The sequence below is a fragment of the Microcebus murinus genome, chromosome 21, assembly GCF_040939455.1.
Source record: "Microcebus murinus isolate Inina chromosome 21, M.murinus_Inina_mat1.0, whole genome shotgun sequence".
NCBI classification, from domain to species: Eukaryota; Metazoa; Chordata; class Mammalia; order Primates; family Cheirogaleidae; genus Microcebus; species Microcebus murinus.
This window is the reverse complement of record NC_134124.1, coordinates 6,380,301-6,398,909: the sequence shown is the minus strand read 5'-3', so window position 1 is coordinate 6,398,909 and position 18,609 is coordinate 6,380,301. Positions and strand designations below refer to the sequence as shown.

The window sequence follows — 18,609 nt, the reverse complement described above, 5'->3', positions numbered from 1 at the left end:
AAGCCTTCATGCTTCACAGCTTCTCTGCTGATGAGCTTGGGGATTGGGAAACCATCATATGCTTCTGCAAATTATTATATCCTTGTCTTTAGTAAAAAAGAGCAGTCAGCTGTACATGTTTGGCAAAAATATGGTTGTAGTTAGATTGCAATCTGCAAACATTTGGGTTGTCAGTTTGCCACAGAACGTGTGGTCTGCTTGAATGGTGCCTGAGAAAGGGCCTGGCTGGTCAAAGGATAGGAAGGCCCAGAGCTGCTAAGGTAGAGCATGCAGAATGTTGAGACCCCCCCACCTCCACCTCCCTGCCCTGCTGCCTGGATTTCTGGTTAAAGGGGCAGCGGAAAGTTCATGGTTTGTGAAGGCCATATCTCACTGAATCTCTTAGCACGTTTTTCTTTTCCCTACATGGATATAGGGAGAGGGAAGAGGAGAAAGGGACATCTATTCTATGTTATTTACTCATTTAACAATAAAAGTTCTTACTGTGGAAAAAAATATCTAGCTGACTATAGAAATTTAACAAAGAAGCCAAAGCAAATTGGTCTTATAGCTGATGCTCACATTGGCTTACACTATTGTCACACACTGAATTCCAAGTTATCAGGCCAAAAATGTCGACTTGGCAAGGATGAGCGTTACTGTCAATTGTTCCAGCTCCCCAAACTGGATGTGACTGGCACCGGTGTCTGTATGAGTGAATACAAAAGCTGAAGTCCACATTGTGTTTACTTTGGTTTTATTCCAAAAAGATTCTATTCCAGACATATGTAAGATGAAACTTATTCTGGGCAGAGATCATGATCATATCCCCTAGCATAGTATCTGACCCATAATAGTTGCTCAAGAAATATGTGTTGAATAAATAAAGGCCACAAAGGTTACTTTGGGTTGCTAAAATCAGAACAGTATTTGCCATTATTTTGGAGGTTGGCGTGGGATTTGTACACCCTGGAACAGTTTCTTCTCTTTGCAGCTAGTAATATTTTTCTGTTTATGAAGAACACACATTCTTACACACTGGCACAATGGTCCCAGGCAAAGTGGCACAGGCAGATTTCCACTGCATTCCTCAGAAGATCCAGCAATACAACTCTCTGATGGTGAGTTGCTTCTCTTTTATCAGAAGATTTAATTTGATGGGTTTTTAGTCATTTCTTCCACCCAGGAGAGGAGGGTACCTCATGAAACAGAAAATTAATTAGCTGAATTTCATTGAAATTTGATCAGATTTTGCTGTGTTGTGAGAGTTACAATCTCATCTCCCTATGCAGTAGTTCTTCCCCTGTACATAAAACTGCATATATTTTCCCATCCTTATCTATAGTCATGTCTTATTCTATAAGTGGGCAGTGTAAACATGCTTCTAATTAGGGAAGACGTGTGCTTGTATTTGCTGTAACTCACAAGGTTTATAAGATCTTAAAAGCAGCACCAAGTGTTTGGTGGGGGTGGGGGTGTGTGGTGGTGGTTCTTGGTGGTTTTTGGTTTTCATTTGAAAACAAATAGACAAGTGGCTGGGCGCTTTGGCTCACATCTGTCATCCTAGCACTCTGGGAGGATCGTTTGAGCTCAGGAGTTCGAGACCAGCCTGAGTAAGAGCAAGACCCCGTCTCTACTAAAAAAAAAAAAAAATAGAAAGAAATTAGCTGGATAACTAAAAATATTTAGAAAAAATTAGCTGGGCATGGTGGCACATGCCTGTAGTCCCAGCTACTTGGGAGGCTGAGGCACTAGGATTGCTTGAGCCCAGGAGTTTGAGGTTGCTGTGAGCTAGGCTGATGCCACAGCACTCTAGCCCGGGCAACAGAGCCAGATTCTCTCAAAAAAAAAAAAAAAAGAAAAAAGAAAAAACAAATAGACAAGTATTTGGCAACCTCTGCCAAGAAAGGTTTACACACAGGACCTCATTCCTATGAATAAAAATGCAGACATGGAAGCAAGACATTTCCAGATACTTCTTTAGGCCTTTGAAAGCAGTATAGAAGAAGGGAGTGAAACAATTACTGTGTATGGCTTACAGAGCAGTTTTATGCATAACAATTCAGTTAAATTTTAGTTTTCCCATTTTACTAATGGGACTCTAAGGTACAGTTAGGTTAAGTAATTTGACCAGAGTCACAAGGGTAATAAATAAGAAGGCTGGAACTCAAATGCAGGTTTTCTTATTCCAAGTTCAAAATCAATAAACACTAAATGTTTGTTGTATCTATTTTACATTTTAAGTGGTAGAATTGGTGGATATAGAATATATATATATATATATATATATATATTTTTTTTTTTGAGTCTTGCTCTATTGCCCTGGCTAGAGTGCCATGGTGTCTGTGTAGCTTACAGCAACCTCAAACTCCTGGGCTCAAGTGATCCTCCTGCCTCAGCCTTCTGAGGAGCTGGGACTACAGGCCCGTGCCACCAAGCCCAGCTAATTTTTTTCTATTTTTAGTAGACAGGGGGTCTCACTCTGGCTCAGGCTGGTCTCGAACTCCTTATCTCAAGCGGTCCCCTTGCCTCAGCCTCCCAAGAGTGTTAGGATTACAGGCGTGAGCCACAGCACCCGGCCAGGATACAGTACATCTTTTTGGCTCTTGCTGGCTACTATGGCTCCAGTTTCTTATTAACATTGTATTTAAAAAGATAATGGCAGTTTTGAAGAAAAGAAAGAAAGAAAAAAAAGAAAAAGAAAGGAAAAAGGAAAGGAGAAAGGAAAGAGAAGGGAAAGGAGAAAAGAAGGAAAGGAAAAGGAAAGGAGAAAGAGAAAGGAGAAAGGGAAAGGGAAAGAAAATTCATATCCTATTACTCAAATAGTCTTGGTCAGGAAGGAGATCACTAAGGGTAAGGAGGACACTTGATTAATGAAAGTGTCCTTACTTGAGCCCACAAAAGGTGGGCTCAACATACAGCTACATCTGGAAGAGCTGAATTCAATCAAACTCACCTAAAGGAAGGAATCAGCCATTGTGTTCTCTGTGAATAACGAGGACTTTATTAGTCATCTGTAAAGACACAGTTACTTCTTGACTTCAAGTCTGATCCCAGTCACACTAGTAACCTAGGGGAGGCAGATATGCTGAGGTCCTCTCTAGCGTCTAGGACATGGTCTAGGTTGCAGCAAATACATATGCCTTCTAAAGAAACATGACTCATAACCTTACTTTTGAGAGTATAAAGTCTTTGTTCAGATGAGTTGGATATTTCCTGTGTTAAAAGTCATCTTGCAAAGAAACAACTAACAAACTGACCACAAACAATAAGTTTCCTGGCATGGACTCACCTCTGGAGGGACATGAGTGTAAAATGGGAATTTTATTTGTTCTAAGATGTTCTTTGTTGTTGGGGCTTTCCTGTGCCATGTAGGATACGTTTACTACCATCCTTGACCTCTATCCACTAGCCAATAGCACCTCTCCAGTTTTGACAAGCAAAAACTTTTCCAGACATTGCCCCCAAAATCATCCAGTTGAGAACTATCATTTTAACTGAAGCACCAAGATATTATCAAAAAACATTAGCCGGGCATGGTGGTGCATGCCTGTAGTCCCAGCGACTCGGGAGGCTGAGGCAGGAGGATCGCTTGAGCCCAGGAGTTTGAGGTTGTTGCTGTGAGCTAGGCTGATGCCACGGCACTCTAGCCCAGGCAACAGAGTGAGACTCTGTCTCAAAAAACAAACAAAAAACAAAAAACCTGAACAACCCCATTCCCTCTCAAAAAAACTCACTCAAATGAGTTCTGAGATGGACTCCCTCTAGAAATTTCAGAGGATTTAGAAAAAAGCAGGTAGATAACTTTAAATACTCGTAGTTATTTAGTTTTAAAAGATCAAGTGAGAATTATCGAGGATTTCTTTGGAGACTGCTGCCGGTGTGCTGTGATTCTTACTGCAGGTGCCTGCCTGCCTTTTACCTCCAGCCATGTGAAAAGGGCCTTCAGTGGAACTGCTCAGGGTGCTCGAGATGTGTCTCTCGCAGTCAGAGGGGCACAGGAGACCTGTGTCTGACTCTCAAGGGCTGGCGCAGTTTTGGCAGCAGAGCAGAGGAACACTGAATCTGCACTGGGATTGGCCTGTCCTCCCAAGTTAGTTTGGGCAAGAAGTACATGACAGTGTCCTGTGGACCAGCTGTGAGCCATACAGAGCTGCCACTAGTCTAACGTAGCAGTGCCATCAGAAAAAACTTCCCTTCTACCTACTGGAAAATAGTCACACTATTAATAGTCACACTATTAATAATTTAGTTTGAACAAAACACTGCCACCTGCTGGAAAACGTCAAAATAAATATAGAAATGTACAAAGATTTGGCTAGCATCCCCTAAGGCATGGAGTGCATGACCTTGTACAACAGTAAGGGAAAGACTGCAAATGGGCCAGTGTGAGAGCATGTCTTAGATCCTCTGCCAGGGCCCCTGCAGAGATGAACAGGCTTCAACACTCGAGCAGCTGGAGGTGGGCCACCAGATTCCTGGGGACTGAAACAGCAAGTCAAGAACTGCTAGAATAGAGTGCTTTTCCTTAGAACAAGGGAATTATGGGTGAGAAACCACCAGAGAAGGGGGGCGGTGGTCGTCTCTGAGGTGACCATCTATGAGGAAAAAAAGTTAGTTTTAAACATCTACCAATCCTAGGGATTCTTTTTTTTTTTTTGAGACAGAGTCTTGCTTTGTTGCCCAGGCTAGAGTGAGTGCCATGGCGTCATCCTAGCTCACAGCAACCTCAAACTCCTGGGCTCGAGCAATCCTCCTGCCTCAGCCTCCTGAGTAGCTGGGACTACAGGCATGCGCCACCATGCCCGGCTAATTTTTTCTATATATATTAGTTGGCCAATTAATTTGTTTCTATTTATAGTAGAGAGGGGTCTCACTCTTGCTCAGGGTGGTTTCGAACTCCTGACCTTGAGCAATCCCCCCAGCTCGGCCTCCCAGAGTGCTAGGATTACAGGCGTGAGCCACTGCGCCCGGCCAATCCTAGGGATTCTTAAACCATTACATGGAAGTAAAGTTGAGAACTTTCCTGCTCCCTTTCCTCTCCGCCTTCTCTTTGACTCTGGTTAGTAAACTGGGGGAAGAGAAAGACTCGGCAGAGTTAGAGGTGACTATGTTGCCCCTCTTTAGGGCAAGCAGTGATACAGCTGCTCCCAGGTGGAGAAGAGGGTGCTCTTTGTGACTCTATGGCCATAGGACTCTCTATTCCTAAGGGGCCCACAGAACCCCTTGGAGCTCATGGGATCTGCCTCAGTTTTTGATTAGGTGCGTGACAGAGCTACTCCCACTGCAAAGGTTGAAAGGGATAAAGATAGGCGAAAGATAAAGTCTTTTTTTTTTAAATTATACCCATGTGCCCTCCATGTTGAACATACTGGCTTCATATTATCATGTAGGATCTAGAAAAATATATCTTCCAAGGACATGTTCTTGAGTTTCTCTGGGGGAAAATGGTCACTGAGTCAACTCTTTTGGTTTTTGAGTGCCCATACTTTGGGAGTAGGGCACAAACATGCAAGGGAGTCCCTGCCCTCTGGGAGCTTACATCTTGGGTTTCATACTTGGAGCAAAGTTCCTCCGACAGTCAGTTATGTCAACAAGAGCCTGTATTTCATAGGTGGGGCAGGTCCAGGAGTTTTTACTCTCTTAGAATTTACTCTTACAATTTTTACTTACTTATGATTAAGCTCTTGAAATAATCATATTGCCCCTGTTCTCCAAGCTTGGAATCACAGGTAAAGTTTCCATTTAAGATGTTTAAAGAGAGATGCAAAGCTAAATGGACAGGCTGCATCTTGATTGGGCTGCTGTGAAACCAGGGCTTTTCTGGTCCTCAGTTTGGCAGATTTGGAAACTTCTGTTTCACTTCACTCAAGTTTAATCAGGCTCTGGGAAATGAATTCAGATAAAATAAAATAATTTCATAATTCAACCCAGTGAACAGAAGCTGATTTATAAACTATGCTGTGAAGTTTTTTGTTTTTTTTTTGAGACAGAGTCTCACTTTGTTGCCCAGGCTAGAGTGAGTGCCGTGGCGTCAGCCTGGCTCACAGCAACCTCAAACTCCTGGGTTCAAGTGATCCTGCTGCCTCAGCCTCCCAAGTAGCTAGGACTACAGGCATGTGCCACTATGCCCGGCTAATTTTTTTTCTATATATATTAATTGGCCAATTAATTTTCTTTCTATTTATACTAGAGACGGGGTCTCACTCTTGCTCAGGCTGGTCTTGAACTCCTGACCATGAGCAATCCACCTGCCTCGGCCTCCCAGAGTGCTAGGATTACAGGCGTGAGCCACCGGGCCCGGCCTGCTGTGAAGTTTTTAATTGACAAAGATTGTACAGCTAATCTAACTAGTTCTAGTCATGTGCCTTGAACAATTGCTTCTTAATGGGTGTGTAGATTTATTTGAGACCCCTTGAGTGATAGAAAGGCTATTTGTTGAGTTTGGAATTAGAGCATGGGCTTTTGTATGCTCTTAAAGGATATACAGAAGTTTGCTAGGATATAAACTCCACGAAGGCAGAAACCTTATTTGCTGATTTATCCTAAGAGACTAGAACATAGTAAGCATCCAGTAAGTATCTTTTGAATGAATGACTGAATCTGAAGCAAGATTTTTAACTGCCCTGATGATGAGTATTGGTCCTGGTCTTTAGAATCAGTCACCTCTCTCCAGCAGAGAGTGGGAGCTGAGCCCCACAAGACATTCTTATTCAGATTCTGCCGGTTTTAGACCCTTTGTGGACCCCGCCCTTCTGTTATGACAGCATCAACTGGGCATGTGACACTTAGGTTGCAGATGATTTATTTTAGCCTGATGAAATTTGGGAGCCCCTTGGCCTTTGTAACACATTTACAGATCATCTCATAGGGTGACTTTTTATTTATTTATTTTTTTAACTTTGTCCCAAGTTCTATGCGGGTCCTTGTTTTACATTTTGAGGGTTATTGACTTCCAGCTCAGGCAGGTAGGGGACAGATGAATTGCGGTGGTTCATATTTTTACAGACAACCAGAGTTCTTTGCGGAGGTGTTCATCTACCCGCAGTGAAGGAATCCAAAGGCAGAACACTGCATTTTACTCAATGGAAGATCTCAAAGCCCTTAACAGACTAAAGCAGAGAAGAGATTGGCTGAATATTCATACCTTTGTGAGCGCAAGGGAGCTGCAGGGTTGGTCTGGGTGGCTATGCAGGCGCGTACGGACTCCTAGGTTCAAAGAGCTCCTCAATCTGACTGCCTCCTCTCAGCTCCGCCTCCGCAGCTCCAGTTTATTTTAGTCTAAGAGGCTCCTTGTGAGCATGCAGCCTATCGACTTTCACATTCCCAGAGCCCGTGGGCACCGAAGCATCAGTGTTCTCTCTGGAGTCTGGGTCGGGTCTTTAGGTGAAGGGGGAAGCGCGGGGACGGGCAGGGCTCAGGTGCAGCCCAGAGGTCCCAGGGCTAACCCACATCTTTGGGAATGGCAACGTGAGTCGCCGCCTCGGCCTGCCCCAGCAGTTTTCTGTTGCGGTCAACTGGATATGGGCACCCCAGGTATCCCTGCAGGAGTGGCAGAGACCAGAAGCGACCTGAATTTTCCGGATTTTCCCTTCATCCCTCCTACGTCTCGTCCCCAGTTTCTTTCACTTTCCCAACCTCCCCAAACCGAGGACCCCAGACACCTCCCTCAGGCCCGCGCCTGGCTTTCGCACCCAGCTAGGAGCCCGAATTTGAGGCGGGAGGAGGCACAACAGCTCTCCAGCCTGCAGATTCCAGGGCTGCGGCCGCAGGACGCGGGGACCCTCGCCGCCCCTCCCCCCGCGGCGGCTCGCCCCGCCCCCTCCCACGCACGTCACGTCCGGCCCGGCCCCCGCCCGCCGCCCGCCCTGCGCCCTCCGCCCTCCACTCGCCTCCCGCTCGCCGTTAGGGAGGTTCTGCGCCTCAGCTGCCGCCTCTGTCGCCGCTCCCGCCCCCTCTTCCGCGTCTCCGCCGCCGCCTGGCGGATCCGAGGGTCGCTTACCGGGCTGGCCCCGCGCCACATCTGTCGCTTCAGCCTCCCGCCAGCGGCCGCCTCAGGAAGAGCCTCCCCGGCCGCGGAGCCACTTGGGGCCTCAGCTTTCGCCCTCTTGCCGTCGCCGAGGGTTCTGGAGAAGCGGCCGCGGCCGGGGAACGGGGCTTCGCGGTTCCAACGGTAGGTGAACGGGCGGGTACCCCGGTCTGCGCATGCGCGGGCCGCCGGTGACCGCGGCCCTCCCCCAGCTGCTGCCCCGCAGCGCCGCGTCCCCCGCGCAGCGTTTCGTGTTGCGGGGGTCCCGGGGCAGTGCCCGGTAGACGAGACATTCTGTAGAGAGGACCCCTTTTCTGCTGGAGGAGGAGGAGGATGGAGCCGTGCCCCTGGCTGCCGGGGGGTGTGGCAGTCTTCGGTTTGCAGCCACTGCGGTGCGCGTGAGCGGGTGTGCCCCCCTCACCTCCCCGCTCTCCCGAAGTGGATGACACCACACGGCGCGTTTGTTTGCTAACCTTCCCTGCCCACTGGTCCTGCGCCGCCTTCCCACCCACTTCCTTTAGGTTGGGCAGTGAAGTTGCTGTAGGAAAAAAGGGAGTGTGGCTTATCCTGATCTCAGCTGCGCCCCTTTTTAAGGTCACGTGAGATGAGTGGTTGCTGACTTCCTTAAATCGCTCTGCGAATATACCCAAAATTGGGCTGTTGGTGCACTGGAGCCTTGCACTCTACACAGGCCAGGCGAGAGGGGGCACTTTATACGGCATTAAGTTTCAGATGGGGCGCCTCATTTCCTAGATAAGGTTGTAGGAAATGGTATCTGTTGCCACACTTGCCCAGGGGGAAATTGTTAAGCTCTTTTTTTGTTCGTAATCAGTCAAAACCAGACAGACTTGTAGAAGGACGGTGCATTATTTCATTCGGGTCTCCATTATGCCGTCTAATCAGTGAGAAAAGTTAGGCATTTACCTTACTTTCAAGGAGCTGATGATCTAAAGATGGCAGCCGGAACAACAGTAATGCAGACTATAAACGTGAAATAAGTGAGGCGGACTTGCTTATAGAGGCAGACATTAAAGGATAGTTTTGAATTACTGGTCTTTCTGTGGCTGGGTTACTGTGAGGCTTTTTCAGCTCTCTTTTTGGTAACCTTGAAATACTTGTTGGCCTGGGTTTCTCACAGGTACTGTGTGCACTTACTCAGTACTTGTTGAATGGAATCGAATGAACTGGTCATTATTTGTGTATCTTTCGGGAGCCCTGTCTTTATTAATATGTGCTTCGTTTAAAATTGGGGTAGTATTTTCTGCAGTTTAATTTCATCACAAATTAGGCATCTGTGTGATACAGCTTAAGTCCTTGGAAGATGTGGAAGGGCATTTCACAGTGGCATAAAATTCTTGATTGGGTGAAGTAAATGTTGCAGTATGTTTTTTACTAGAATGTCATTTTAAGATAGAAAACAGCTGAAATGAATATGTTGACTTGTCAGTGTTTCTCCGCCAATAAAATAACTACTTTTATTATTTATGAATAACTCCAACCCATTTGTGCATCGTGTACACTAATTTTAAAATTTGGGACTATAGTAGTATAAACTACTTAAAAATTTTAAAAAATAATTGTAAAATATATAAAATAAAATCTATTTTAAACACTAACATTTTAAATATATATTTTTTCTAAAATATATGTAACATAGAATTTACCATTTTAAACATTTTTAAGTATACAGTTCAGTGACATTAATTACATTCACAATGTTGGGCAGCCATCACCACTCTCCACTTCCAGAACTTTTTTATCATCTCAAGCAAACTCTATACATTAGACAAGAACTCTCTATTCCATTACCCAGTGGTAACCTCTATTCTGCTTTTTGTCTTTATGAATTTGGCTAGTCTAGGTACCTTATGTAGGTGGAATCATATAGCATTTATCCTTTTGTGTCTGGCTTACTTTGCTTAGCATAATGTTTTCAAAGTTCAAAGTTTTAATGTGTATCAGAATTTCCTTGTGTGTATATGTTACATTTTGTTAATCTATTCATCTATTTTTTTTTTTTTTTTTTTTTTTTGAGACAGAGTCTCACTTTGTTGCCCAGGCTAGGGTGAGTGCCATGGCATCAGCCTAGCTCACAGCAACCTCAGTCTCCTAGGCTCAAGTGATCCTCCTGTCTCAGCCTCCTGAGTAGCTGGGACTACAGGCATGCGACACCATGCTGGCTAATTTTTTCTATATGTATTAGTTGGCCAACTAATATCTTTCTATTTATAGTAGAGAGGGGGTCTCGCTCTTGCTCAGTCTGGTTTCGAGCTCCTGACCTCGAGCAATCCGCCCGCCTCGACCTCCCAGAGTGCTAGGATTACAGGCGTGAGCCACCACTCCTGGCCCCATTCATCTATTGATGAATATTTAGGTTGTTTCCACCTTTTTGATTATTGTGAATAATGCTACTGTAAGCATGGATGTACAAATATCTTTTCAAGTCTCTGCTTTCAGTTCTTGTGGGTAGCTACCCAGAAATGGAATTGCTGGATCTTATGGTAATTTTATGTTTAATTTTTTGAGAAACTGCCATAGCATTTTTCTGCAGAAGCTGCACCATTTTACATTTCAACCAGCAATGCAGAAGGATTCCAGTTTTTCCACATCCTTGCCTACAGTTAATTTTTTGTTTGTTGGTTGATTTGTTTGATAATAGCCATTCTAATGAGTGTGAACTGGTGTCTCCACCGTGTTTTTGATTTGCATTTCCCTAAAGGCTGGAGATGGGCATTTTTTCATGTCTTATTGAACTTTTGTATATCATCTTTGGAGAAATGTCTGTTCAAGTCCCTTGCCAATTTTTGAATTGGGTTTTTTGTTTGTTGTTGTGTTGTAGGTATAGCTAGTCTTTTAAAATTTATTTTCTACTTGAATTAAATCTTGTTTTTGAAAGCCTAATGTTTCTGAAAATGAATGAAATACTGATTTTTTTATAGAAATAGAAAGTTTGCTTTACAGATGGATAAAAAATTATAAGAAAAACTTACAACCAATTGAATTTAATAGAATTTAATTGAACAAAGACCAATTCTCAAATCGGGCAGCTCCCTCAAACTAGAATAGGTTCAGATCTATTTCATGGCTGCCACATGGTTAGATAATATTTATGGTTACAAAAAGGAAAGTGACCTATGGGAAAACAGAGGTAAAACACAGAAACAGCTGAATTGGTTACAGCTCAGCTTTTGCCTTATGAACATGGTTTTGAGAAGTTGGCTGCCTGTGATTGGCCAAAACTTTGTGATTGGTACAGAGTAGGTTTTGGACCGTTTACATATCCAGTTTGGTTACAGTTCACTAGTGTATGAGAAACATTTAGGCCGAACTTAAAATATGTAAGGAGGCAGCTTTAGGCTAAACTGAATTTAACATACTGAAGAGGCTGCTTTTATATCTGAAAAAGATTTTCACTTATTTAATAGGTCTATATTTAGGTCTCAACCAGACATAAATCAGTATTGAGAACTTATTTCCATCGCATCATTATTACAAAGGTGCACCCATTAAATGAAGATCATATTTTCATCAGTGAATAAATTCTTCTGAAAGAACTTTCCTTTGTTTATAAAGTGTTGTGTAACAAGGCTTGGAGTGCGTGTGTGGGTTATTTGATGGAGAACAAAGAAGTATGGTATTAATACATTTCTACTTGATCACTCTTAGTGTTCCCCAAGCTGGAGAGGGGTAGGGGCTTCCCCAAGAGAGGCAGTAGGGTTAATATGTATGTAGCCAACTTTGATTGGAAATGGAAATAATGAAGGATATTTAGAATGGAATGTAATAAAGGTTGTTTTAATGTACCAAGTCATTTCACGTAGTACACTAATTAGATAGTAATAATGGGATTACAAGAGTAACTCATGGTTGGGCACGGTGGTTCATGCCTATAATTGTAGCACTCTGAGAGGCCGAGGTGGGAGGCTCACTCAAGGTCAGGAGTTTGAAACCAGCCTGAGCAAGAGTGAGACCCCGTTTCTACCAAAAATAGAAATTAATTGGCCAGCTAAAAATATGTATAAAAAATGAGCCGGGCATGGTGGCATATGCCTGTAGTCCCAGCTACTCAGGAGGCTGAGGCAGAAGGATCACTCGAGCCCTGGAGTTTGAGGTTATTGTGAGCTAGGCTGATGCCACGGCACTCTAGCCCGGGCAACAGAGTGAGACTGTGTCTCAAACAAAAAAAAAAGAATAACTCATTGTCAGATGATTTATTCATTATCTGATATTTATTTAGTTCCTAAGTGCCTTAGATACATTGAAGAACAAAACCCAAGTAGTCATGTGATTGATGGTTGCATAATTCTGTAAATTTAATAGAAATCGTTGAACACTTGAAAGTACTAAATTTTATAGTATGTAAATTATACCTTAATTACCTTTTTTTTTTTTTTGAAAAAACCCACTGATGGACTTCAGAGAGCTTATACTCTGTTGGTAGAAACAGCCATTAAACAAACACAAATGAATATGTAAAAAAAAGTTGTGATGAATGTTTTAAAGTCAGGGCATGATATGCCCTGAGAAATACTTACAGGTGAGACCTTTAGATTGGGTGCATTGGAGAAAACCTCTCCAGGGACTTGAGAACTGATGGTGGATGGAGGAAGCATAGGAGAGGGTTTCAGGTAAATGAACCAGCATGCATAGAAGGCTTAGGTTGAGGAAGATGTGGTAGACTGACAAGATAATTTAATGATACTTACAGGATTTCTACTACAGAAGGAAATATTGCAAGTCTTGTCAAGCTAGCTATTTACCTAGCTTCTAGTGTATATTTTCTTTTCGTTATATCTATTATGTATAAAAATTTTTATCTCTTTGGTTTTAAACAATTTTCAGAAAGATGTCAAGTTTCTATTATTGCCCTGTTCAGGAGTAGAATAGAAAAAGTTCAGTTTAGTTTCAAAACTATTTCTCTACATTTGCTTTTGGGAGTGAAGCTGCTGCTCTTTACATTGAAAAGAAAAAGTGGCCAGGCATGGTGGTTCACACCTGTAATCCCAGTGCTTTGGGAGGCTGAGGTGGGAGGATCACTGGAGGCCAGGAGTTTGAGACTAGCCTGGGCAATACAACAAGACCCTGTCTCTACAGAAGTAAAAAAAATTAGCCGGGCCTTGGCAGTGCCTGTTTGTAGTCCCAGCTGCTCTAGAGGCTGAAATAGGAGGATCACTTGAGCCCAGGAGCTGGAAGCTGCAGTGAGCTAGCTGTGATCTCACCACTTCACTCCAGCCTGGGTGACAGAGTGAGAATACTTTCTCTTTAAAACAAATTTTTTTTTTTTTGAAAAGGAAAAGTAAAACAGAACTGAAAACCAGTTGTTGATTGACATAGTAGGTGCTTAATATTATTTTGCCTTGGGGTGAAGGGGGAGGCAAGAGGAGGTACTTTAGGTCCTAATTTGGAACAAACACTGATCACATTGGATTAAATGCTTGGAATGGTAAAGGAGCTCAAATTTAGGATCAGGTAAGATGAGAGTTGGTTTTTTTTTTTTTTTTGAGACAGAGTCTCGCTTTGTTGCCCAGGCTAGAGTGAGTGCCGTGGCGTCAGCCTAGCTCACAGCAACCTCAAACTCCTGGGCTCGAGTGATCCTTCTGCCTCAGCCTCCCGGGTAGCTGGGACTACAGGCATGCGCCACCATGCCCGGCTAATTTTTTATATATATATCAGTTGGCCAATTAATTTCTTTCTATTTATAGTAGAGACGGGGTCTCGCTCTTGCTCAGGCTGGTTTTGAACTCCTGACCTTGAGCAATCCGCCCGCCTCGGCCTCCCAAGAGCTAGGATTACAGGCGTGAGCCACAGCGCCCGGCCGAGAGTTGGTTTTTTTTTTTTTTTTTTTTTTTTGAGACACTCTCACTCTGTTGCCCTGGCTAGAGTGCCGTGGCATTAGCCTAGCTCACAGCAACCTCAAACTCCTGGGCTCAAGCCATCCTTCTGTCTCAGCCTCCCGAGTAACTGGGACTACAGGCATGTGCCACCATGCCTGGCTATTTTTTTTCTCTATATATTTTTAGTTGTCCACAGATAATTTCTTTTTATTTTTAGAAGGGGCGGGGGGGGGGATCTCACTCTTGCTCAGGCTTGTCTTGAACTCCTGACCTTGAGTGATCCTCCTGCCTAGGCCTTCCAGAGTGCTAGGATTATAGGTGTGAGCCACCACGCCCGGCCTGTTTCATTTTCTCATCAATGAAATGGATATAATGAAAGTTATCTACCTCCATAGGGTTGTTGTAAGGATTAAATGAGTTGATAGTTTAAAGCCCTTAAAATAGTTCCTTACATATTGTAAGAGCTCAGTTAATGCTATGTACTGTTATTATCTGTAGTACTGATGTTGGTGCTTTATCCCTTTTTAAATGCCCTTCACTACTAATTTTATTAGGTGTCTAAAATTTAAAGATTCTATGCTATTACGAAAGGTGTGTTTGTTGCTACCGTGTATGTATACATAAGTGAAATTGAATGTGAGTGCAAAAGTACTTCCAGCCCTAGTAAAACTCAGGTTGATGGCTGGTGTATGAAGGTACACTTCTGAACGTACCCATCACGCAGCTTTATTGACAATTGGTGTTTAATTGCATTATTTCCTTTACTCCTATCTCATGGTGAAGTATGTGATATAAAATTCAAGATGATTTCCTATTCCTTGTCAATACCACCGTGCTAGGCAACTGTCATTAGTATTTAAAATAATTTCGCTGTTTTGATTTATAATATGCTTGGGAAATCTTTGGTTATTTTGAAAGTCCACACATTTTATTCTCTTGTGTCAAGCCTTTATTTAACTGCTTTCTTTGCATTTTATTGATCCTATTTGCTAGGATATTTCATCACATCTTTAGGGCCATTTTTTGGTGGTGCCTGCTGCTATTTTCTTTTCTCTCTCTCTTTTTCTTCTTTTTTTTTTTTTGAGAATTTAATATTGTAGTTTAGCTATTGCATTAGTTTTCTAGGGCTTCCATGATGAATTATCACAAGCTAGATGGCCCTAAATAATAGGATGTTTTCTCTCACAGTTCAGGAGGTTAGAAGTCTGAAGGGAAGGTTCCGGCAGGCCCACACTACCTCTGAAGATCCTAGGGGGAGAATCCTTCCTGTGTCTCTTCCAGCTTCTGGTGGCTCCTGGCGTTTCTTGGTGTCTGGCAGCATAACTCCAGTTTCTGCTTCCATCTTTACATGGCCTTCTTTGTGTCTGTGGGTCTGTGTGTCCTGTCCTCTTATAAGGACATCAGTCATTGGATTTAGGGCCTGCCCTTAAATCTAAGATGATTTCCTCTTGAGATCATTAACTAGTTTTTTTTTGTTTTTTTTTTTTTTTTTTTGAGACAGAGTCTCACTTGTTGCCCAGGCTAAAGTGAGTGCCGTGGCGTCAGCCTAGCTCACAGCAACCTCAAACTCCTGGGCTCAAGCAATCCTTCTGCCTCAGCCTCCCAAGTAGCTGGGACTACAGGCATGCGCCACCATGCCCAGCTAATTATATATATATATATTAGTTGGCCAATTAATTTCTTTCTATTTATAGTAGAGACGGGGTCTTGCTCTTGCTCAGGCTGGTTTCGAACTCCTGACCTCGAGCAATCCGCCCACCTCAGCCTCCCAGAGTGCTAGGATTACAGGCGTGAGCCACCGCGCCCGGCTCATTAACTAGTTTTATCTGCAAAGACCCTATTTCCAGATGAGGTCACATTCTGAGGTTCCCAGTGGACATGAGTTTTGGAGGGACATGATTCAACCCATTACAGATGTGAAGGGAATATTTACATTATTTATGCTCTGAAGAGGGGTGGGAAACAGGAGTAAGTAATTTCAAAACTACTTTGCAGTTTGCAGAAATGTTATTTGGGGCCACTCTCTAGTGAGAAAACTCTGAGCAGTGTGTGCTAGAGATAGAGGTCCCAAGTGAAAAATTCGCTGCTAGAGCTCAGAGCATAGGCCTGCCCTCTTTAAGTGCCTGTTAGCAAACTAGAAATAATTGACCTCCTAAAATGTATATAAGACTATGACTAGTTTGTGAGACAGAATGTGAGTATTGTATATAAATTGTTAGACTTTACAGGAAAGATAGTATAGTGATTAAGAGCAAAGACTTCAGGAGTCACATTTTCTGGTTTCAAATTCTGCCTCTGACCCTATGGACTATGGATAAATTGGTGAGTCTTTCTATGCAATGTCTAATTAAAATCAGGGTTATAGTAATATCTTCTTAATACATGTAAAATGCATAGAAATGCCTGGCACATAATAACTGCTCATTTAATGTTATCTGCTGCTATTTTCATCATCCTCCTAGATGGTCGTCTTCAGGAGAGAGGGAAACTCATCATCTGAAAGACTTATGCCTTTGATTGTTTTTCTATAGTAGTGAGGATGAATTTTTATTGTTGAACTCATGGATTCCCATCCAGTCTTGCTTTAGGAAAGGTGTGCTTTCAGGTTGTCCTGTTAGAGGTGGGGGTGGTAGGGGTATGAAATAACAGGTTCCTGGTTTTATTAACAAGGCCCTCCTACTAGCACTCTGGGAGGCTGAGGCGGGCGGATGGCTCGAGGTCAGGAGTTCAGAACCAGCGTGAGCAAGAGCGAGACCCCATCTCTACTATAAAATAGAAAGAAATTAATTGGCCAACTAATATATAGAAAAAATTAGCTGGGCATGGTGGCGCATGCCTGTAGTCCCAACTACTCGGAGGCTGAGGCAGCAGGATTGCTTGAGCCCAGGAGTTCGAGGTTGCTGTGAGCTAGGCTGAGGCCACGGCACTCACTCTAGCCTGGGCAACAAAGTGAGACACTATCTCAAAAAAAAACAAAAACAAAAACAAAGCCTCCTAAACACCGAGTAGCCATTTTAGTGATAGAACTCGCCTCTGACAGACTCTTCTAATGAGTTAATTTTTTGTACATCAAGCAAATCCCACTTTATGTTGTGAGTGTATCAACCCTACTTTTTTCTTAACGAACCTGACATTGTGAACATAGCAACCTGACTTTATTAAATATCTTATCTCTGAAGTTAACCTCTCTAAAGGATCTTTAATACAACTTTGATGTTGTTTTCCAGATGAATAGATAGATAAACAGCAAGTTTTAGCAGGATGTCTTGGAAGTAATCATCTACTAAAAGATTTGTGTGGGAATGTGGTTTTCCTTCCCTTCAGTTTTTAATGTTCCTCCTGGAGGTATATGTTATTAATAATACTTTTTGAAAACCACACTGAATAATACCACTCTTCTGCTTACCTGAAGCTTCGTGAGCAGCGTGCTGCAGTATAGTTTACTGAGCTTTATTAAAAGGTTTGTTGGCTGGGCATGGTGGCTCACACCTGCAATCTTAGCACTCTGGGAGTCCGAGGTTGGATGATTGCTTGAGTTCAGGAGTTCTAGACCAGCCCGAGTAAGAGAGACCCTGTCTCTACAAAAAATAGAAAAAATTAGCCAGGCGTGGTGGTGGTGCACACCTGTAGTCTGGGCTACTCAGGAGCCTGAGGAAGGAGGATCACTTGAGCCTAGGAGTTTGAGGTTGCAGTGAGCTATGATGACACCACTGCACTCTAGCCAGGTGGCATAGCAAGGCTCTATCTCAAAAAAAAAAAAAAAAAAAAGATCTGTTACTAGATTACTAGAATTCACAGAGGATAATGAGGCCATTAGAATTCACCAGAGGAGGATGAGACCAAATATTAAACACATGGCCAAACAGGTTTTTCCTTCTCTCCCCAGCCTATTTGCTGGTCTTTTAGCATTATGTAAACAAGGGAGAGGAGACTGGTTTTCTGTCTACTGCATGCATATGCTATCACAGTTAACTTAATAGCTATATAGGTATTATTCTTATTTTATATTAGGATACCTAGGCTCAGGGATATGGAAGTTGTTCAGCATCACTTATCTACAAAATGATAGAGTTAATATTTGTTTTTTTGTTTTGTTTTGTTTTTTGAGACAGAGTCTCACTTTGTTGCCCAGGCTAGGGTGAGTGCCATGGCGTCATCCTAGCTCACAGCAACCTCAAACTCCTGGGCTCAAGCAGTCCTACTGCTTCAGCCTCCCAAGTAGCTAGGACCACAGGCATGCACCACCATGCCCGGCTAATTTTTTTCTATATATATTTAGTTGGCCAATTAATTTCTTTCTATTTATAGTAGAGACCGGGTCTTGCTCTTGCTCAGGCTGGTTTTGAACTCCTGACCTTGAGCAATCTGCCTGCCTCGGCCTCCCAGAGTGCTAGGATTACAGGCATGAGCCACCACTCCCAGCCGGTAGAGTTTATATTTGAATCTAAGTGTTTCTCATTCTTTCTTTCTGCTCTTTTCCAACATGTGCCATTGCTTCTCCAAATCAGAAAGCTCTGTACAACCACTATAGTGTATATAAATAAAAGAAGAAAGTCCATAGTGCAGTTCCAAGCTTAAACAACATCTTTGATTCTTTGATCTGAAAATACTTCCATGTTTATAAAGTTCTCAGTATGTGAGGAAGGAATGGGGTAGGGTAGGGTGTGTGTGCCCAAATGAAGGGTCCACTGAGGAAAATGGATTATTTGATTGGTGTAATCCTTGTAGATGTGTGCTGAAAGATTCTTATCCAGGTTAGCCATCATT

The 18,609-nt window shown here is 43.0% G+C and overlaps 1 protein-coding gene across 16 annotated transcripts in view; it reads left to right on the top strand.

The window, feature by feature from the left end:
• Positions 1-799: 799 nt before the first annotated feature.
• FAM13B (family with sequence similarity 13 member B) overlaps positions 800-18,609 on the top strand; it is an 80,146-nt gene continuing 62,336 nt past the window's right edge. For 12 of the 16 annotated variants that reach the window (XM_075996074.1, XM_075996071.1, XM_012748828.3 and 9 more), the window contains exon 1: positions 8,013-8,152. The gene's annotated coding sequence lies outside the window, so the exon portion shown is untranslated. Of the gene's footprint in view, positions 1,101-8,012; positions 8,153-18,609 lie in introns of those variants that run through there. The other 4 variants (XM_075996073.1, XM_075996068.1, XM_012748816.3 and 1 more) reach the window with 3 other exon arrangements.